Genomic DNA, 24,284 nt, shown 5'->3' on the forward strand with positions numbered 1-24,284 from the left:
TATGTTGATCGTCTTCATCCATTTCATCGTTTTTAATCCATTTTAAAGAAACTGAAACTTAAATATTCACTGCTTCCATATTTTAATGGCAACATGATAATTCCAACGTGTGAAAATCCTTGATATGAATAACTTCACAACAATAATCCACATTTCATCCGTGTCATTTTAACCCACTGCATTTCGAGATACAGACTCTTAGTCAGGGGTAACTGTAAGAGGAGAATTAAAATTCATTAGAATCAGCATTAAAATACCCATTTCCCTCAACCACACACCCATAGTGACTCAGTAGTAATAAGTCAAATGCTAAATATTTTTAGTGCTGTTTTATCAAAGAATATACATGTTTTTGAACTCTAACATAACCTCCCCAAAACAACAGTCCATCTGAGCAATTTTATACCAGATAATTCAAAGTGACTCATTACTAAAAACAATGCCATCATCAAAATCATTCACTAAATGCAGATTTATGTGCTAATACACCTGCATGCAGGAAACGTACTCAGAGCTTAACCCCAAAACACGTTTAGAGTGGATTTACAGTGAGATTTGGGGATTGGGTACATTTTCCAGGTTGAAACAGCAGTTTAATGGTTTAAAACTGCACACACAGGCTCTGCAGTAGCAGGCCTAAGACATGTTTGAAGGGCTACTGTAATGGGGGCACAATCACTGCTGCAGCTCTATTAGTAGCACTTAATTTATAGACCCTGGGCACACATAGTGCACTTTACTAGGGACTTACAAGTAAATGAAATATGCCAATTGTGGAGAAGCCAACGTTACCATGTTTAGAATTCAGAGCACCTGCACTTTAGCACTGGACAGCAAAGTTGATGCTGCAAATTGTTGTGACCTCTGCCTCTATGGCCATGGCGCGAAGTCCCTCTCTAAAATATTGCTCAATACATTGCTTTTTATGGGATCTGATTATCAACATATCTTGTACTTTGAAAACAATACAGGAACTAGCAGACATTCACCCAGCAATACGACAAAACAATCATAATGACAAATGCATAAGTTAAATTATCATTTTGATAAAGCAGTTGCAGAGGATGCAAGCCTGTCTACACATATTTAAAACTGTACACTTTCTGTGAAAGAGATGGAAGAGTTTGAATAAGACAGAATGTAAACAGTAAGGCATGAAAGGACAAAATAGTGCAAATAGAAACATCTAAACAGCAACTATCTCAGTGTTCACAACAGAGGGGGAATCATTCTTTGACCTTTTAATAGTAGAGTTAGAGAGGGTGGAAGATTTCAAAAGTAATTTTGATGAGGTTGCCATTTCATTTCATTGCAAAGCTAAATAAGCCATGTTGAGCATGGCACAAGAACCCTCAAGTAAAGAATAAGGGGAATATTTACTAACATTTCATATAACAAAGCATAGCAAAGGAAGTTGCTGTATTACTTGAAAGGGAGAGAACAGAAGTGTGGTTGTAGGACCTGGCGCTCTCTGCATGGTCACTTCCAAACTATTTGTCTTCACCAGGGGCGGCCCCTCCGCTATGGTGGAGGAGCATCGCCCCACTGCTGAAAGGCAGAAAAAAGCAGAAACATAAAATGATAATAAAAATATTTTATTATCATTTTATTTTTCCGAAGACTGTAGGGTGGGGCAGGGCCAACATCCTCCATTAAACCAGGGAGGAGGAGTGCTAGGTGCGCTCTAAGTGTGCATGCCAGTTTCGCTGGCCATCTGAGGTCAGCCAAAGCGACATTCACACTTAGAATTTTCCACCCGAGCTGTATTTCACATCCGTGTGGAGACCAAGCGCAGGCTCCCACTCCCTTCAGGAGTGGCATTTCAGTCCACTCAGACCAATCCCAGCGCTTCTCTCATGCTGTGCGACAGCATGAGAGAAGCGTCTGGTTTTGGTCGGGAGGGGAGCTGAGAAGCATTGAGGCAGCTGGAGCATCGAGGCAGTGTCCGGCAGTGCAGGTTAGTGACGTTTTTCTTTATTATCCCCCACAATCTGCACGCCGCCACTCCGGCCGACACCTGCACCGTCCCCCACTGGCTTTCACTCCTCCTATTTTTGCTGAATGCTGTTTTAAACTGTGAATTCTACTTGGCAATATAGGGCCAGATGTATGAAACTTTTTTGCACTCACAAACAGTGCGAATCGCAAAAATCAGGCCATTTGCGATTGCAAAAACGTGGTCTGCGATGAATGAAAGGCATTCGCAGACCAAAAATAAGAAATCGCAAAAATTGTGTTTTTTTGTGTTGCGACCTGGTTTTGCGAGTCGCATTTTGCAATTCGGTATTTCCAGTAGGAAATTGCGAGGCACAAAATGTGATTTGCAAATTCCAAGTCGCAATTCGATGCTGCAAAAAATCGCAAATTGCGATTTTTCTCAGAATGGCATTTTGCACATGCAAAATACCACTAAGTGAAACCAGGTGGTAACCAGGTGCAACCTATATAAAGAGGCCCAGAATGCCTCAGACTCTTTTCCACAATGGCTGCACTCTACGTCATGGCGAGGAGAATGAGGATCTTGGCAGGTTTGAGGAGAGGGAGGAGGAGACAGGAGCGCATTTTCAGAGTGCGCATTACACTTTTTAACCTGACAGAGGAGGAAATATATGAGAGGTATAGGTTGAACTCAGCCATGATACTTGATCTGATAGCTGAGCTACAACCCATACTGCAGCGCAGAACACTAAGGACTCACAGCATACCCACCCATGTGCAGGTATTATGCTCCCTCCACGTACTCGCCTCAGGGAGCTATCAAGGGGTGATAGCAGCAGCTGGAGGGGTCTCACAGAGTACCCTCTCCAGATTTTTCAATCCATTTATCAACACCATGCTGAGCAAACTACACCAGTACATCAGATTCCCCCACACCCCACAGGAAATACAGCAGACAAAAATTGTTTTGTACCAGATAGCACAGTTCTCCTATGTCCTAGGTGCCATAGATGGGACACATGTTGCAATCTGTCCACCATCAGCCACAGAGTATGTGTACCGCAACCGGAAATACCAACATTCCATGAATATACAGGTGATTTGCAATGCTTCCTACATCATAACTGATCTCGTGGCCAGGTACCCAGGGAGCACACATGATTCGTACATCTTTCGCCAAAGCGGCATACACACAAGACTGCTAGCTGGGGAGTTTGGAGAAGGATATCTACTAGGTATTGTCCCTCTATACAATGGCGCATTGATGGCGTGCTGATGTCAGATGGCTCAGTTACTCATCATACCCTCTGTCCCTTCCAGGAGATAGTGCCTATGCAGTGTGCACCTACATGATGACGCCCCACCTCAATCCTGCAACACCTGCTGAACGGAGATACAATGCAGCACACAGAGCGACCCGCAACGTGGTGGAGCGCACATTTGGACTGCTGAAGAGTTGCTTCCGGTGCCGCCACAAAAGTGGAGGGGCACTACAGTACAGTCCAGAGACCCAATGTAGAATAGTGGCTACTTGTGCAATCTTGCACAATATAGCTACCACCAGAGGCATACCTGTAGAAATATGTGAATCTGAATCTGATGAGGATGATGATCCCATACCACCCCTACAACCAGCAGACAGGAGCAGTGCAGCAGAGGGAAGGCAAAGGCGTGCTGACATCACACACAACCAGTTCAGATGTAAGTATGAACGACACAAATGCACTGACAACTGTACCTGTAGTGAATTAAATGTATTACCTTAATGTCAGGTAATGTTTGTACTACGAATAGCACAAACAATGAAGTGAAAAACTAGAGACAATAGAAGTCCAGAGTAATGCATTATTACGTCATAGTGAACACATTACCCCTCTGGCCTCTACAGTTATTTTTTGTGGCCACGCACAGCAATCGGGTGCCCAGTTACCTCACTGGCACCTCTATTGTCCGCCTCAGTGGCAGTGCTGTGCCTGGCACTGCGCCGTCTGGTGTCCAATTCTGATACAGCTACACTGCTGAGGCTGGAACTGTCCTCTGTGTCCCCCAGTACAAGCTCACTAGGTGTGGCTGACCACTGTCCCAGGATGTTATCGATCACATTAGTGATTTGTACCAGTCCGTTAGCCACATCCCTGCTGCTGTGTGCTGCCTCAACTTGTGCAGCTACTGCACGACGTGCAATCAGTGACGTTGCAGTAGCCACCCTGTTCAGAGAGTGACAGAAGCCCCGGAACATGTTAAGGAATCTGCGTTCCTGTCTGCGGCGGCTCACCCTCTCATAGCGCAGCTCCTGGCATAGTTCATGCACAGAACAAGTGAGCTCTCTGTTGTCCTGTGATGTCTACACCTGTCCCTCGTGCAGCAGTTCTATGTTAGAATTGAGGGACTCAAGCTGGCGATGCAGGCCCCCCATGTTGGTGTTATGTTGCTGCATCTGTTTTTGTAATCCAAGGATCCTTTTGTTTTGTAGGCGCTGCTGCTGCAACATAGCAGCTTCCAGCCCACCAAAGAAGGAGGGACCCTCACCTGCCTCAGTCTGCTGTGCACCGGCATTTGTCGCCATCCTGCGGGGTGCTGTGGTCTGCTGACAACTGGCCTCCTGCATCTGGCTGCGCCTGCCTGTTGGGGATGGTGTAATTGGCCCTTCTTGCTGCTCATCTGAGTCTTGGCTGAGCTCTGGCAGTGGCAGTGCCCTGGGCCTGCGTGTTGGAATCAGAGGCTGGATGGGTGTCCTGGGTCATATATGACTGGGTATAGTTGGCAATTGGACCTTTTAATTTCTCATAGACAATCATACAATAGTGGGATTAGGTGAGCCTGAATGGTCCATCAACAGGCAGGATTGGGTTGTGGGGGTGGACACAGCCCCACTTGCATCAGAATAGGCTGTGCCCTGCCTTCACACAAAGGGCTTGTTACCACTGCATTGTTCATGCAGTCAAAATTCTAAGCACTTCAATGGCAAACCTCTCAAAACTTCCAGTTCAAAGAAGGTACCACATGTGAAAAAGGACCCTCAGACCCACTCTTCTGTTCACTTTCTAGGCCTGCAGAAGGTCTCTCGGAGGACTGCTTGCTGCTGTGGCCTGCTGTGTACTCCAAAAGACTGTTTTGCTACAAATGAAAGGACAGATTTACTGCCTGGAACCTGTCTTGATCAGTCAGCAGACTGCCCTGCTGCTTGAGCCCTGCTTCATCACTTGAACCCAGGACTACTAGAGTGACTCCAAGGGCTATTTTGCGGCCTCCTGATCAGAGCCTCAGGGAAATAAAATGCTCTCACCATCTTGAACTTCACCTGGACCCAGCCTCAGTGAAGCCTGGACCCCAAATAGAGCCCTTTCAGTCCTAGACCCTTGATTCTGGTTTTAAACATGACCAGATAGCCAAAATCCCAAAGTTGGGACTAAAAATTGCTTTGAGAACTGAGGGGAGACCAGGCTCATCAATCTGACCAAGGTGCAACGCTGGTCGAGCTGACTCTGCAGAAGCTCCTGCTATATTCCTTGTCACAGAAGTAAATCCTGTTCAACAGTCCTTCACTAAAAGGCAATCTGGCCTCCATAAACTCTCATGGGCTATGGCCACCTGTCACATTCTGCTGGAAATTTTTGACTTTCACAAAAGATACTAAGGCCCTGATTTAGATTTTGGGGAATGGAATACACTGTCACAAATGTGATGGATATCCCATCTCCTGTATTGCGATCTCCATAGGTTTTAATGGGATTATAATACAGCAGATGGCATATACATCACCTTTGTGATGGAGTATTCCCCTCCACCATGAACGTAATCAGGCCCAAGTCCGAATGTGTAAATCTTCACTGCAATTTCATCCAGCAGTCCTCATCCTCAGGCATTGCTTGCAGCATTGCCCCACTGACCTTTACCTTCTCAGAACATTTTTTCAAAATGTCTTCTACATCTGAAAGTAAGCACCAACTGGGCCTAATATATTTCTTGTATCTAAATCATGCTCCATCACACTCAACCGTATTTGTTTTATTTTGGCCCGATCTCGTGCGAATAGATGTCTGCATGTGGTGCTTTAATCTTTAAGATGCAACTTTTTACCTTTAAATTCATAACTCTGGTTCAGTTGATTGTATTTTTGACATTTTGTTGTCAAATAATTTATTAAAATGTACTCAATTTTCTAAATTTGTATTGGATTTTCTTGTGTTGTGTTTTCACCTTATTACAGTCTGTGTGTTGCATAAATACTTTACACATTGCCTCATAGTTATGCCTGACTGCTTCTGTGCCAAGCTATCAAAGGTTAAGCACAAGTTAATTTAGTGACTTTTGCAGTTCCTCCTGATGCAGATTGTGGCTGTTGCTCGAACTGGGGTTACCCCCTAATCATCCAACAATCCAACTTTTCACAGTGCCAAATTTATAAAAAATAAGGTGCAGTTCTGTTCTGTCATAGTGCTTGCACACTTATGGCTGCTTAGAATCAATGCAGACACCCTTGCATCATGTCACAAGAGTGCTGCATTATGGGCAGGATTGTTTTTGTGCAGATAGATACCTTCCTGCACAATAACTATCACATGAGGCTATTTCTTTGTTGTGTGTGCTGTAGTATGCAGCACACATGCAAAGAGAAAAAACAAGGAGAAATAAAGATATATAAAGATATTTCTCCTCATTAGGCCAGCCTCTTGTAGGCACAAACTCATTTTTACAAGTCTTTGTATATATGAGTTTGCATTAAAATACATAAGTGGATGCATGGAAACTCCAATGCTATACTCATGTAAGTTCTACTATACCCAAAATAATGCAAGGCAGCACTATGCGTTAATTTATCTATTTTATTTATAAAGCCACACAAAGTCATGCTAATCGAGCTTTGAGTGGCTTTGTACATCCAAAAATAGATTTTGTGTTGGGTCTCTACCAAAAAAGTGACTCAATCCTGATGCAAAATCTTAGTAAATCTAAGAGACCACTTTAAAGCCCACTTAAGAGCCCGTTGCTAATATTTTAGTAAATGATTTCAAATTCTTTATCTTTTTCCCTATAAGTTACAAGAATGCAATTTGATCAAAGATAAATGGCTAGATAAGACATTGCTCTTCATATCTATGAGGTTAAAAGAAGTATATCTCACAATGAAAGTGACAAGTAGCCAGTACTTTTATTTATTGTTGGTAAGGCAATAATGAGGTAATACACAGAGATCCACTACAACAGCAGCATCTTTACTATAAAATTAGAAAAAATATAATTTACATTGATCCTTTTTGTGAATCAATATACCTCATGGACAGCTATGTTGTTTTTTTGTGAATAACTAATAATATAAAATACCTTGTTGATGTAGGAAACTCATGGAGCTGTCCTGGAGAAGAGGGGGTTACACATTTGAAGACACTACTGTAAACAGTGCTTAATTTGTGCTTGTGGTTTCCGGTGTGGAGCACCAGCACTTATTTTTCTGCCTCTAGTATTTACTGCGAGCAAAAGACACATGGGAAAGACGGAGGAAGAGAAAAATGAAAAAGCGTCACAATGGAAGAAAGCTGCAAGAGTGAGCTGAAGGGACACGGAGTGGCTGTACATTGATTGAAGAGGGCCATGATGGCTTCAGGAATACTTGCCTCAGTATTCCGTGCTCGCACATTTAATTGCATCAGCCGCGTGTTTCAGAGGAGGGCTTTGGGCACCGGCACGTTCATATTTACAAATTAAGCACTGACTGCAACTCGTTGACTCGAGTAAAGGATGGGACCAACTGTAGGCCGTTTGAATGACAAATACGAAACATTAATTTCCTTGTTGCAATAAAAGTAAGTTCATATTATTCAAGGATATATTTAATTCAACATCTGCCTCTCTTCATTTAAATGTTTCCAAAGATGAAATCTGCAGGAAACATCGAATCGACTCCCAGCTGCCTCGGAGCTGTCAGCAGGCAGCCATCTCGAGTACAGCACTGGCCATGCCCCGTTCAATTTCATTTATATTTCTGTAAACAAATAGGAAAACATAATTACCCACATATTACGAAATTTGACTGTAAGTGCTGCAGTAAACAACAAGGGGTAGTTCTTAATGTTACAACGCAGCACTGTTTTTATTAATAGGATGATAAAGTAATAACACTGTTTCAAGCCACCAGAGGCCGTTTGCTAAATAGCTTTTCTGTATAGTAAATAACATTGCATTCTTCATAGGACTCATCATGTTAAGTTACAAGTTTGCAACGTTTTGAAGCAAGAAAGAATGTTAATTCGGCTTCATAAACAGAGTCTACATTAGGGTGAAGACTTATATAGTTTTTTTTTCTCTATAATGTGATTCAAACTAGAAAACACATAATTGATCCATCTAGAAAGATGAGTAATCTTAGTATTCTCCTTTAATTAAATTCGATATGATTAGTTTGAATGGAAAAATAATGTCTTGCAGTTCTCTTTGTGATTAACAGCAGGTGGAGAGTCCCTTACAATATGTTAATTGTAATTAGATCCGCTGCTGAGAAGAATTTTCATTTTCCGGATCACGAAGGTTTTTCTATCGCTTATTTTTATGTTTGCAATGATTATGATTAATCTGTTCAGTTCCGAGAGCACATGCTGTGTTTACTAACATGCATATTAAATAAAGTATTGTGGTTAAAATAATGTAGGCCATATTAATGATAAATTTCCGCAACGTACCAACTTGTGGGTGCATATTCAAGCCCCAAGCTCCATTGCTGCATCACTTTTTTGATACACTGGTGCGGCGCATAGTGGAGACCCATATCTACAGGGTCACGCAAAGCCGCTTTGCATAGCTTTTCATGGCCTTGTAAATATGGTGTAAGGCAATACAGTGCAAGTTGCTGTGTTGCCTTCCACTTCATCAGGCAGGCATACCATGGGCGTTGTGGTGGGTGTTCTCACGCAACTCCCATGGGTTTTGATGCATTCCCAGATTTACAAGAATCTGTAAACCTGGAAATGCGTCAAAACTGAACACCTCCCAAGGGCAGGCATAATGAGGTGAAATATTCGTATTTTTCCTCATTGCTTCCTCTTTCTATATGTGCTGCATTCTGCATATACCGCTCTGGATTGCATCTCTACCTGCACAAAGAAAATCCTGCCAACAACACATACATCCTTGCACCAAGGGGTACCTGCATTAGCGCTAGGCAGCAGCTTGAGCACCAGTGCAGGGGGAAAGGACAGAAATTCACCATTTCTTGCAAATATGGTGCATTTCAGCCCTTTTCAAATGACATAGTGCAGTGCAGCAGAAAGGCTTGTGGCAATGACCTATGACAATTCCTAGTAAATATGCCCCTAAATGTGTAGCACTGTTTTGGGTTAAATGGAGAGAGTAGTACAGCTTCATAGCTACTCACAATCGCCACTATTGCCCTGTTTCCGGAGCTGGTGCACTTTAGGCTACTGTTTGCTGATACACAAACCCTTGGGGCATAGTATTTCCACTACTCTTTAACACTTGTCCTGCATTGTATGTGTGCTGTACAATAAAGGACAGAGGTAAAATAGGAAATACAAGTAGAAATGAAACTCTTTCTGATCGTTATGCCTGTCTCTAGAAGGTGTAACATTTTGGCACAAATACCTGTTTATGAATGTTTCTAGATAGAAATCTGAATCAAAATTCATAGGTGGTTGCATGGGAACACCCATGTACCACTCAGGAAACTTCCCCTTGAAGCAACATAACGCAAAACAGCACACAGCAAACTTTGAGTTACTTTGATAAACTATTGAATGCAAATTTTGTTTTGTGTTGGATAGTAAATTACACCATAAGACTTTGTGTGGGGTTCGTGTTACAAAAGTAGTGCAAACCTGATGGAAATTGCTAGTTAATCGGGACCTAAATATATACGATCTGATTTAGAGTTGTATGTTAATGACACAAGTGGTGGGTGGGGCAGGTTTGGGGAGTATGAAGAGTGGATGGATGCAGGAAATGTGACAAGGTACAGGTGAAAGTGAAAGACAGGACATAAAATTAGAGAGGATAGAGAAGGAAACCTGGAAGGGGTATTTGGAATTTCAGAGAATACGTTAGCAAAACTAAAAATCTGTATATAGTCATCTTTAAACAGATCTCCGTTTGACAGATGTTTGTACAATGTGCAAATGCTTCACTACCTTCTTTCATGCCCAATTAATTTAAAGTAAGGAGTACTTGTGATTACAGGTGGCTGCCCACTGAAAGCTTGAGCCAGACACAAGCTAGAAGCCTGGCTGTGACTTAGCACAAGGCTGTCTTAGAACCATGAGACAAAATGAGCCGAGTTTTCATGTGACTTCTGCCTGACACCCAGAATTAAAAACAAGGCAATGATTGTTGTTGTAAAACAGTCAAGAGATGAAGAAGAGACCAAGAAATAAGAAAACCTGGGGTCAAATCTGATTCCTCATATAATTTTTTTCAGAGTCTCCCTTTCCTTCATTTTTACATAACATGATGAGCGCTGTACAAAATCCTTGTTTTGTTTTGTTTGCTAGGGTATAATGTTGCTCTATCTGTAATAAAACACAGAGTGCACAGCAGATAACTTACCTCTTAGTTACCAACAGCATCGTCAGGAAGGTGGAGGCAGGTGTCAGGAATGTTTTCAGGTTAATATTTAAAAGCTGTCACTTCAAATACATATAGTTTAGTACTTACTGTAGGATAATCTGATGCACTGCAGTAAAGAGCTTCTGCATCCTAAAGAAATATATATATTTTTAATTTTGAAGAGACTTCATCAAACTTTTACATGATCATTGCTGTATAGTTTATATGCCAAATGTTTTCAGGGCTTGGTTCATGTACGGGTTAAAAAGCTGGCTCTGCTTTCCTACTGAATTTGTGGCTGGCACATTTCTACTTATGATTGCCCCAACCCACTAATATTGAGAACCTATGGTAGAAGTGCGTGCAGCACCCTACAGTGGATCATAGAACGTGTGCTCTCTTGAGAAGTAGGTAGTGTGGTGGGCAAAGATACTGGCTGTTTAGAGGTAGTAAAACTTGCAGATAGGGGCTCTAGGAATAGAGACGTGTAGATTTGCTCAGCTGCCGGTAGCAGAAAGGCAGGCCTGTGTCCTGTATATAAGGGGCACAAGGCAGGTCATACGAGCCCCTGCTGCACAGCTAGACCCTCATCAGTAGATTACTTGGATACCTTTCCTCATCAAACTGGAAAGTGACAGTTGTTCTGCCCCCGGAAATGACATCACTTCCATTACCGGGACTTCTGGTGCCCCTGAGAGCCAGCCCCAGAACTGACATAAATGTAGGTGGGTCACGTGGGTTGTGACATCTTGTGATCACGTGTTAGTCATGGGGCAGGGTCCTAGTTCAAATGTTGCAAAAGTCATGGCACGTGGTTAGCGTTACGTTTCAATGTATCAGAGCCATCAAGGAGAGCATGTGACCGCTATGGGTTGTAGAGGAGTATGCCCTTTTGAAACATGGAATACCTATAAGGAGTCTACTAGAGCAGCATTCCAAACAGTGAGCCACATCTGAAATAGATTGTATGGGCATTATGAAGAAATACAACCCTCTCACCAAAAAAGCCGCCTCCTCAGGTGCCCTGAACACTATCAATAGATATTACCGTACCCTAACGCCTTCGGTGATGGATGAGAATGTACAGCCGGCTGCCCCTAAAGATGGGGGTTCCGATGTTATTGGCTTTCAAGAGTAACTCTGCCATTGGCTGAAAAACTCAGCCTCAAGGATTTTCCACAACTGATATCCCCTATTAAGGCTGACAGCAGCTGTAGAGAAGCCTCAAAAGGTGAATTAAATGTTGGAATCAACTTAATTGACACTGAAGATGATGAAGGTATAGCACCACCAAAGTCATGGGTCTATGAAGATAGGGGTTTCCGGAAGGACCCTGATCCTGAGGCAGTCGTCATACAGCCGGCGAGTGTAAACTCCGAAACCAATTATGCACCAATGGACATATGTGACTCCCAAGATTTCAGAGCAGCCGCTGAGTGTAGAGAAAATGATGAGGTTAGTAAGACTTTATAGACACTTATCATATATACACTGATATCTTACTTTTAACTAATAGTTTGTCTTTTCTTTCTGTTCAAACCGTAGAAAACAGCTGCAAAAAGAGATGCATTAGAGGGGTCGGCGCCAATGGCTCACTGCTTTTGCTGTTCCAAACAGTCTGAAAGTATTACAAGCCAGAACAAAGAGCTGCATATAAAATCTGTTTGCACCTACAATAGCACAGATTTTGAAAAGGAAACTCCGGGAGTACCCTATGATGCCATAAGTCCTGTTAAAGATTTTGCTGCGACTGTTGTGAACACATGTGCTGAACGTGATTATTATAACCTATGTTATGGGCATAAAATTAACAAACCACAACAGGATTCTCATGAGTGCCTATACGAGTCGTACACAGCAAAAACAATTCACCACAGATGTAGCAGGTGAGACCCTCAAAAGGTATATAAGTAGTTAAGGGTTGTGTACGGGTTGTCTGGGGAGAAGAAATATATCCACGCTGATATGATTAAGGTCAATGAGATCCGATATGCGGGTGAGCCCTGCTCAAAACTGAAGCGTATGCAAGGGATTTGTACCTGTTTTGACAGAAGATTGATAGAAAGGGTCATAAAAAGATCAATGTGTGATATTTAATATAAAAATAGAAGAATTGGATCTTTAGTCCCACAAAGGTTGTTTTAAAAAATACAGAGATCGAGGGTAGCAGGCGATAACTGTGTTATTTAACGTTACATACTTACTCACATTTCAGGACGAGAATCAGAATGTTGCCGTGCAAGATGTCTATGAGTTACACCCTGGATACAAATCCAGTCAGGCGTCTTTTACGAGGAAGAGCTACATGAGGTACCTAATGATCCACACAGGGTGTATAGGGTTGAAAAGATTCTGAAAAGGAAAGATAGCGGCGCTAACTGGCAGAGTTTTGTCAAATGGCGAGGGTGGCCAGAGAAATTTAACAGTTGGGTGTTGGCCAGATCAGTGCAGGTTGTGTGAGTACAACGGGCTGTTGTTGTAGATGTCAAGGTAAGACAGCACCATTTTATATAATGCTGCCGGCCAATGTCCCAAAGGACATGTTCCCTGACAATCAAACTGCTAATTATACAGTGAAATTGGCTAAACCTGTAGAGCTGAAAGGGGATTGGGAAGTAGCCCCAACAGAAATCCAATACCCCAGAACATGGAATACTTTTGCAATGCTTGAGGCCAAATTTACTATAAAGAGTGAGCAGGACCCTATGAGCATCCAGGCCGATTTCCTTACGGCCAACCATTGCAGCTGAGGTCGAAACCATCAGCAAATCCATAACTAACATTGAAACATATACGAATATTCAGCAAGTGTTAAATAATGTTACAATGAAGGTGTTTCTTAAAGCTCCAAATTGTGATATCTTGTTTTTCTGTTCAGGTAAATTGGGCAGGGTTTTAGGATCAGTAAAACATATTAAAAGTCAAGTAGAACCGGACCTGTTATGCCCCGATATTAGCAGTGTTTACTATAGACTCTATGAGCCAGATGTAGGTAGGTTCTGATTTGCGACTTGCAAATTGCAAGTCAGATTGACTCGCAATTTGCAAGTCGCAAATCAGAATGTAGGATGGTGCCCCTGACACCATCTGCGACTCGCAAGGGGGTCGCAAAGGCCCACCTAATGTATATTCCTTAGGTGGGTTGCAATTTGCGACCCGCTTGAGACTCGCGGCACTCACAGGGATGGTGGCCTGCTGGAGACAGCAGATCACCATGGCTGTGACTGCTTTAAAATAAAGCAGTTTTTTTTTGTAATGCAGCCCATTTTCCTTAATGGAAAACGAGATGCATTACAAAACTAAAAAATGAAACGTTTTCATTTCATTTTTTCAGAGCAGGCAGTGGACCATAGGACCACTGCCTGCTCTGGAAAAATGTTTTTAATGCCATTCACAAAGGGGAAGGGGTTGCGAATGGGTTAGCACCCTTTTGAAATGGGTGCTATCTGCGATTGTTTTGCGACCGCGTTCGCGGTCACAAAACAATACAACATCTCACTGCGACTCGCAATCCCGTTTTGCGATTCGGTAACCAGGTTACGAATCGCAAAACGGGGTTTGGGCATCGCGATGTGCTTTTTGCACGTCGCAAACAGCAAAATTTGCTGTTTGTGATGTGCAAAACGTTTAGTACATCTGGCCCTACGTTTATAGCGACACCGTAGAGTCGCAGAGGATAGGGGATAGTTATTCGCCGTTGCTAAGATGGGTCCAGGTAAAGGGTGAAAATAACTCAATGGTTAATATACAATATACAATACAACAAACCAGACTACGTATCAATTTCTAAAAAACATTTTGACACCATTACAATCATAATCTACCACGATCAGGCTGAGCCAGTGTCCTTTAAATACAGGAAAGTTATTGTTAAGCTTCTTTTAAGTCAATGACACAACAGCAACTATTAACAAGTCATCATTGTGGCTATGTAAACATACAGAGATCCCCTCTATGTATAGGGATCATTACAGAAAACAGGCTGGATATGGAGCCCCACCGCTGCAGTTTCAAGGGGCCCCTGTTATGTACGGGGCCAGTTTGGGGTGTTTCTTCTGTAGTTTGTTTAGAAGAGCTATGCCATTCTTGAGAAGAATCTACAAAATTGCAAAACCACACGTCAAAGCTGCTGCTGCGAACATTGCGCAGGACGTCGTGGGTTCCATGACGTCTGCGGTTGTCGAAAGTATGCATACACAGCATCAAGAAGGAGCGGGGTCTTGCACACTCATTAAGAGGAAGCTCTGTGCTTCAAAGAGCAGGGGTACACCTGCCCCCTATAAAAAAAGATGCTGATCTTCAAAAAGTGCTAAAACGAAGATCCGTAAGTCAGAAGAGAGCTCGAAGAAGAAGACGAGAAGGGGCGCTAATGTAAATATTTTGTAAAAAAGCTGAACACTCTGCAAACATGGCCTTCGTACATTGCGCATCGAGTGAATGCGCTAAATCGGAGTTAGACCTGTTTTATCTAAAACCCACACAGACTAGCATCGAAAACAGTTTTTTCATGGAGGTATCGCCGCTTGACCCTCTAACACCTTTGGCACCAATAGAGTCAGGGTGCACGGATATGTATCTGGATCTCAATAATATGCTGCTGCACCTCATCTGTAAAATTGTAAAATGGGATGGTTCCAACATAGCGAATGACGCTAAAGTGGCAACGATAGCTTGCCCTGTAGCAACCATGTTTAATCAGTGGACATCACCCTCAGATGTATTAGAGTGATAACATGTACGTGTATAGGGCATACATTGAGAGTATTCTGAATTATAGCTGTGATGCCATGGACATCCAGCTTTCAGCGGGACTCTTCTATAAAGATATTTATGGCCATTTTGAAGCTATGGAACTGGATGGTCACAATCAGGGTTTTGTAAAAAGAGCAAACTTTGCGGCCAGCAGTGGACAGGTTGACCTCCTAGGACGCATACATGCAGATGTTTTCTAGCAAGATCAACTTCTCGTCAATGGTATCAATCTTAAGATCAAACTAACCCGCAACAAGGACTCGTTCTGTCTCATCAGTGGGGAAGCCGAACAGTATAAACTTGTTATACTTTCCACCAGTTTCTTTTTAAACAGAGTAAAAGTGTTACCAAGCATCAGACTGGCTCACGCAGAAGCCCTACAGCTATCCAATGCCAAGTATGCCATTGAAGATATTCAGCATACCAACCACTACCAGATTAACCCAACAGCAACATTTATTTCTGGGCCAACTACCAAAACTTTTTTATCATAGGGTTTGTGGATTATACCGCTTTTAGTGTTCTGTATACCTCAAACCCTTTCAATTTCGAACACTACGACATAAACTACGCTGGACTGGTAAATGAGGGTGCTATGATTCCTGGAAAGCCATACGTACAGAGTTTTGGAACAGCAAATTTTATCAGGGAATATCTCGTACTGGTGTTGATAACAGGAAAACATCTGAGGGACTCAGGAGTCATCACATCAAGAGAAGGATATGGGACTGGCTACACCCTTTTCACTTTCGATCTGACACCCGACATGGAAGACGGGGATTTCAATAATCTGATAAAAAACGGAAATCTAAAAGCTGAAATATATTTTAGTCAACCTCTGGCTACCAATGTGAACATGGCTGTATTTGCTGTGATCGTCAGTGTCAGTCAGGTAAACCACGCCCGACAGATTATGTCTGACTGTCTTTAAAACATTGTACAGTGGACACTGTCCAGATATGTGAGTTCTTAAGCTGGCATAAATATGTGAAAAAATACTTTTTAGATGTTTTCCCAAGCGACAGGCTACCCACGGAAATGGGCGCAGAAAGACCGTGATGGCTAGACTTTAACACAGATCCGCATTATAAGGATGGAACACACTGGGTGGGAATGTTTTTGGATAACAACATGGTTACAGTGCTTGACGGTTCAGCAGCTTTCACTGAGCATAGCATCTATACAAAATCTGTATTCAGGTATCGAAAGAAAGCAGCTGTTAGGATCGAGTATAACAAGATGCGGGTGCAGGATCCTGTTGCCATCACGTGGAGAGCACTATATATATTTTATTAGTAAAATGTCTGAAGATATGACGTTTAGAAATTTTCTAAATCTGTATTCAAACAATCTAGTAAACAATGATAGTATTGTTGTGAAATCTGTCAAAGAAAACGTGAGGTCTACGTCAAGCTCTGTTCCAACAGAACACGCCGTTTGTCAAAAATGTAAGGCCTTGTAATGCATATGTACGCGGAATGTTAAATGTCTACAATTAAAGAATTTAAGCTCAAAATCAGACAATACATTTTCATTCTCCCCCCAAGACACACAGAAAAAAAGAAAAAAATGTTAAAATATGACTTAAGAGTGATTTAACGGTTAAAATATGTTTATTACACATAATTTTAGTACAAGCATTAAGCAGCCAAACATACTAAAGAAAATAAATGATGAAAGAAAACAATCAATACATTAACCGCTGTAAAACTATACACACAGACATTGTAAAACAAAATACATAGGATCACAAGTATCACACATTTAACCACATTTTCCTTTTTGACAACGTCTTTTTAGTCTCTGAAGGTGGAGGCGGGGTGTTCCAAGAGGAGAATAGATGGGGATAGCCGTGGGCCTTGACAACCTCGGGGTGGGTTTCAAAACAACCCCTGATGGTGTACTTGGCGGGCTGTATGTAGAATCTTTCAAACTTTCAAGCAGCCGACGGTGTTCGGCATTACCAGCAATCATAGAAAGAACGTTGAATTCTGCGGTAGCCTGTGGAAACTGGTCCCAACCTCTATGCACTTTCTGGAGCAGTAGGAGTTTGGGGTGTCTGAATCCTTTGATAAGGGCACATATGAGACCCAACAACTGGCTGCCCTTTGTACAGGAATTTACCCCGGTCATTCCAAAAGGTTAGATCTTTAGAAGCTTGTACTTACTAACATTTGCGCTGCACCTCTGTACCTCTGACTTATATTTTTTTTAAGTTCTTGATGTTGGGACTGCCGGCTGTGGGGGCTGTTGATCCTGAGGCGCTGCATGGGCTGGTGGTGGCAGTTCAGAGTCAGTGGAATATACAGTCAATGTTTTTTTTTGGAAGTCCATTGCTTATAGTGCTGTCTGAACTTTTGAAGAGTTCTGGAGTATAGACCCGCTTTGTCGTAAGGTTTTAAATCAGTACGGTTCAAAATGTTTTTAATCTCAGCATCTAGGCACAATGTTTAATTTTTTCATATATCTCAGGCATCGCACGTAGGCGCCCCCAACTGTTCCAGCTGTTGGCACAGTACCAAGTACATCTTTTGGGCATAATCCATCAGTTCCCGGTTAGGAGGTTTGTAATTGAAGGTAGCGCTATGCCCAGGAGCGCTCCTATAAAGCTGCCCGACTGTTTTACAAGTTCTTCCTAGAAATGAGGGACGCTCTTTTATTACTCAGCTTTTTGATAAGGGCACGCCTCTTCTTCATATGCGGAACTGGCTCTCCGTCCTAGGGATGTTGCCTTTTAGGGTGTTAGGGCGATTTCTGAAAGGGCTGCCACAAAATCGCCTAAAGTTGCGCACAGAATGGCTTTTCTTTATAGAGGGCTAGCAATTACTAGCATTTTAAGGAGAGCAAATTATGGCGTATACGTTCCGACGTTTAGAAAGTAAATGTCACAAAAGTCTTTTTAGCGATTCTTTTCATAGGCCGGGGGTCTGGTTTTAGGTGTGTAAGCTACAGGGAGATCTGGTGATATAATATGAACACGTAGTCCGTAGTCCTCTAGAGTCTTGGGTGTTAAGTCTACCAGCAGGTACCCATGAGGTTTAGCGGTGGTGTCATTAAAGGTTTCTAAGAAAAACTAAGGGGGTCATTACAACCCTGGCGGAAGGCGGAGAACCGGCGGTAAGACCGCCAACAGGCTGGCGGTCTCACCTTGTGGAATTATGACCATGGCGGTTACTGCCATGGTCATCCGCGGTTCTCCGTTCCGCCCGCCAGCCATCGGCCGTCACTATACCGCCGGCGGTATTTGGACCCGGCTTACTGCCGTGGATTTCCAGTGGTTTGAACCGCCATGAAATCCATGGAGGTAAGCACTATCAGTGCCAGGGAATTCCTTCCCTGGCACTGATAGGGGTCTCCCCCACCCCCACCCTCACTCCCTCCCCTACACCCCCCACCACCCCTGCCACCCCCAAAGGTGGCAGGGCCTCCCTCCCCACTCCGACCCCCAACATCACTTCACCCATACCCACACGACACGCACGCAGGCACCACCTACATACTTACACGCCGACATACATGCCTACATCCACACACACAGTCATACACGCACTCCCACATTCAAACATACACGCACACATCCATACAGACATACCCACAGGCATACACGCACTCATTCCCATACACACAACACCCCCGCAGGCATACACGCACTCACACACCCCCTCTACATACACACATGCACACCCCCATGCACCCACACAACACACAACACCCCTCCACCCCCTCCCCTCACGGACGATCGACTTACCTGGTCCGACCATCCTCCGGGAGGGGACGGGAGCCATGGGGGCAGCTATGCCGACACCACACCGCCAACAGAACACCGCCACGGCGAATCACAGGACGTGATTCGCTGGGCGGTGTTCTGTTGCCGTGGCGGTGGAGCAACCTCCACTTCCCCGCCTCCCGCCAGTATGGCTGTTGGCAGCTCTCCATCCGTAAAAGGATGGAGAGCTGCCAACGGTCATAATAGGCCGAGCGGCAAAACGCCACCAATGGCTGTCTCCCGCACGGCGGTCCCTCGGCGGTCATTAAAAAAGACCGCCAAGGTCAAAATGACCCCCTTAGTGTTTCCAGGGTACATCTGCTTAGCGATGATCGATATTTGTTGCTTGCCCCTGGAGTTTTTAAATAAAACAAGGTATGAGGCGTTCAGAGTTATAGACCAATTGCTCTTACCCTCATAAAAACAAGTTCTGCACAATGTAGCATATGCTTATGTTACAAAGGTGTAAATATTGGGTAAAAGCTTTTACTATCTCTGGATAATCCCGACCCTTGCGCATAAGATCGTCTACAAGGTGTGTAGGTAACAGTGCATCGTAGTTGAGATTACTAGGTATGCCTTCTATAAATTTGATGTGTGGGAACCTTAGGGATAGTTCCGTATAAAGATCTTGCCAGCATGAATAAAGCCATACAATAGTGTTGGGGTTTTGGGATAGGACACTGGGAGCATTTTCTAAAATCTTCTTTATAAAATAACTTTTACTGCAATTTATGGGACGTGCTAGAGCGCAGAAGAACTGATGTTGCAAGCGGGTGTCCATAGACGTGGGGATTCGAGAGTCTAATGCCCTTTAATAACCATACGGTAGGGTTTTGTAGCCCTCAGTCAGGACCCTTTAATCAAACACTACACGTAAGGTTTTAAGTAAAGGTTGGGTTGTGATTTCCCAACAATTGTTTTATTATTTTTACGGATGTTGACATAGCGTATTCGTTGATCAGATCCTTAAGACTGTCAGAATTGATTTTGGCTGTGTTGTTGACATTTAAGGTGATAGCTTTGACATTGATGCACACTGTATTGTTTGAGGTTTTATACAAATAGTTTTTAGGACCTGATGAGGTGAACTCCACTATGTGCTCACCCTTTTGTAGTTCGCTGATCAAATCACCTGGATAATCACCTAATGGAGGGTCCTCATCACCTACTTTACTCACAAATATAACAGTCTGTATCATGATACGGACACCTGTCCTGCAGTTCATCTAGCATTCTGTAAAGCCCTAGACAGGCATGAGCAGTTCTGAAACATGCTATGAAGATGTTTATGTTTTTGCACATTGTGGGGTGCTCTTCAGTGTACTTCCAACACAGAGATGCGGTCTCATCATCGATAAACTCACAACTGGACACCTCATTGTAGGAAAGTAGCCTCTTTCTACCATGGTTACCCCCACTTTTGGCCTGTTTGCGAGTGTGTCAGTGTTACCCCCATTTTTACTGTATGTATGTTTGTTTTTGCCTATGCTAGCCAGACCCCAGTGCTCATAGATAAAAAACCTATATGTCAGTGTGTTTTGCCTGTCTCACTGGGATCCTGCTAGCCAGGACCCCAGTGCTCATAGTCTGTTGCCTAATGTGTATGCCTGTGTAGTGCCTAACTGTGTCACTGAGGCTCAGCTAACCAGAACCTCAGTGCTTATGCTCTCTCTGCTTTTAAATTTGTCACTGTAGGCCAGTGACTTCATTTACCAATTTCAGTTGGCATACTGGACTCCCCTTATAAGTCCCTAGTATATGGTACCTAGGTACCCAGGGCATTGGGGTTCAGGAGATCCATATGGGCTGCAGCATTTCTTTTGCCACCCATAGGGAGCTCAGACAAACCCTTTCACAGGCCTGCCATTGCAGCCTGCGTGAAAAAACACACATGTTATTTCACAGCAATTTTCACTGCACTTAAGTAACTTATAACTCACCTATATGGCTAACCTTCACTTGCTGAAGGTTAGGTGCAAAGTTACTAAGTGTGAGAGCACTCTTGCACTAGCAAATGTGCCCCCACATAGTTCAGGGCCATTTCCCCGGACTCTGTGAGTGTTGGGACACCATTACACGTGTGCACTACGTATAGGTCAATACCTAAATGTAGCTTCACAATGGTAACTCCGAATATGGCCATGTAACATGTCTGAGATCATGGAATTGTCCCCCCCATTCCAAATCTTGTATTGGGGAGCCAATTCCATGCAACATGGGGGCTCCACCAAGGAACCCCAGTACTGCCAAACCAACTCTCTGAGGCTTGCACTGCAGCTACAGCTGCTGCCACCTCACAGACAGGGTTCTGCCCTCCTGGGGTCTGGGCAGCCCAGTCCCAGGAAGACAGGACAAAGCTTTTTCTCTGAGAGCAGGGAGTTACACACTCTCCCTTTGGAAATAGGTGTTGCAGGCTGGGGAGGGGTAGCCTCCCCCAGCCTCTGGAAATGCTTTGAAGGGCACAGATGGTGCCCTCCTTGCATAAACCAGTCTACACCTGTTCAGGGACCCTTTCTCCCCTGCTCTAGTGGGAAACTGGAGAAAGGAAAGGGGAGAGACCACTCCCCTGTCCATCACCACTCCAAGGGTAGTGCCCAGAGCTCCTCCAGTGTGTCCCAGACTTCAGCCATCTTGCTTTGCAAGGTGTGGGGCACTCTGGAGGCCTCTGAGTGGCCAGTGCCAACAGGTGACATCAGAGACCCCTCCTGATAGGTCCATACCTGATAAGGTAGCCAATCCCCCTCTCAGGGCTATTTAGGGTCTCTCCTGTGGGTCCTCTTCAGATTCTGCTTGCAAGTTTCCTTCAGGAATCCTCTGCAACAACTTCAGACTCTTCTGATCTCGGATCAACCGCAGCCTGCTCCAAGAAACGCTGTAACTGCTACAAAGTGTCTACAAGAGACACTTTTCCTCAGCAACCTCAGCTCCAAGTCAGCAACTGCAACAGTTTCCATGGTTTGCACGTTCTGGGGACTCCCTCTCTTCATCCTGCACCAGAAGGACCTAAGAAATCTCCAGTGGAGTGACAGAGTCACTCCCATGCTCCAAGCAGGCACCTTCCAAGATGATGACCGGTTCCCTGGGACTCCTCTCACAATGACGAGCGTGCTCCTAGGGACACATAGGTGGACATCATCGACCTAGACTGTCCTGAGGTCCTGCTGACGCAATTTGGGGGCGGTGAGACCTTGCCTTCACTGAGAACGATGGTACCCCTGTGCACTGTGTCTCCTTTGCCTCCTGAGGGCTCTGTGCACTCTTTGGAAAATTCCTTTGTGCACAGCCTGGCCCAGGTCCCCGGCACTCCATCCTGTGATGCTCAACTCGCTGAGTTGTTCTCCAGCAGCATGGGACCTTCTTTTGTTGTGCTGCATCAACTGCATTTAGCACCTCCTTTGAACCCAGGTCCTGTGGCTCCTTGGGGTGCTGGTTGGCATCATACGGGCTCTCTAATGTCCTGAGAGCCTCCTCTTCCTCCTCACACAGAGTTAAGGCCCCCAGGTCCCTCCTGCATCAATCCAGCGCCATTTTTATGAAAAACGCACTTTTGTCATAGCAAAGGCTTGTCGGTGACTTCTAACACGGAATCTCATCTGCAACAATTTTCACGCTGTGGGACATCTTTTGCATCACACAGAAACCTGCTGGCATCTTCCTAGGGTGCATTTCTGCAGTCTTCAACTAACCAGGGACTCTTCTTTTGCACCCTCTTCTGGGTTGACAGGAGCTCCTGTCCTTCCTGGAACTTCTTTCGACTTCTGGACTTGGTCCCCTTCCTTTGCAGATATTCGGGTCCAATAATCCGGCAGCTGTTTTTTGCAGACTTGGTTGGCTTCTGCAACATCCAAAAAACAAGGTGTAGTGTGTCCTAAGGAAACTTGCAGTATATTACTCCGGGTTTTCTGCGCTCTGGGGTGGGGTAATTTACTTACCTTTACTGTTTTCTTACTCTCCTAGTGATTCTGCACAAACTACACTTGTCTAGGGGGGAATTTGTGATTCACATTCCACTTTTTTATTATATGGTTTGTGTTGCCCCTAGACCTATTTTCTCCCATTGCCTTCTATAGGATTTCCTACTGTTTGCATTATTCTATGACTATTTACTTGTCTAATTTTGGTGTCTAGTGTATATATTGTGTATAATACTTACCTCCAGAAGGAGTATTGTCTTTAAGATATTTTTGGTACTGTGTCACCCAAATAAATATCTTTATTTTTGGTAACACTGAGAATTGTCTTTACTTGTGTATAAGGACTGTGTAGCTATAAGAGGCATTGCATGAGCTTTGCATGTCTCCTAGTTCAGCCTAAGCTGCTCTGCTATAGCTATCTCTATCAGCCTAAGCTGCTAGAACACTACTACAAACCAGGCCAGCCTCCTACATTCATAACAAGGGGCAAAAAGGTACTTAAACAACTCATCAGGATCTGTTATTAAGGTTGTGTTTGACAAGTTTGTACGCTGTGCGAATTTCTCCCATAAGGAGTTTAGGGAGAGTTTGGCTAATTGCCGATGGGCAGGGTTGACCTCGATGAATTCGGAGGACGATTTTTTTACCTACACTGCAGCAAAGAGCTGGAACAAACTCCCCCTGCACCTCAGACAAAGCCCGTCGCTCACCATCTTCAGGAAGAACCTCAAGACGTGCCACTTTGTATGAGGCCCCTCCCTTCCCTCCCAGCACCTTGAGACCCTCACGTGTGAATAGCCACGCTTTACAAATACTGATTGATTGATTGGAGGATCGCTGTCTGGTAGGCTCTCTTGTCATTCTGGGGTAGCGGACTAAGGCTCTGTATTGGTGTGTTTTTAAGCCTCCTTGTAACACATAGTTTGGCTTTCCTTCATTTCCTTATTAGGCGTGTAGGGCTACTAGCCCACTTCTGTTTGTTACAAGACCACCTGTTTTTAGGTAAACAACCACAGGATATTTGAACAGCGTGTGATGTATTTATGGGGGTTATATGTTGAAACCACGAGTGCTTCAAGCACCTGTGGCTCAACAACGAGTTTGGAACAAAAAACTCATTGGTATCACTAATGACTTTACCATGAATGCCTTAACAACGATTTAAAGGCATTCCTGGTAAAGGCATTAGTGATCAGCATCCACGGTTCCAGCATGCTCCGCCCCTAGCCCCTCAAACCCCAAATTACCACAACCCCAACCCCCTCCCCTAAAACCTAAACCCCTCCCGCCTCCCCCATAAACCCTAATCACCCCAAGCCCCCCACCCCACCCCTAAAAACTAAAAATACCCTGAGTCC

The sequence above is a fragment of the Pleurodeles waltl genome, chromosome 2_1 (assembly GCF_031143425.1).
Source record: "Pleurodeles waltl isolate 20211129_DDA chromosome 2_1, aPleWal1.hap1.20221129, whole genome shotgun sequence".
In the NCBI taxonomy this organism is placed as follows: Eukaryota; Metazoa; Chordata; class Amphibia; order Caudata; family Salamandridae; genus Pleurodeles; species Pleurodeles waltl.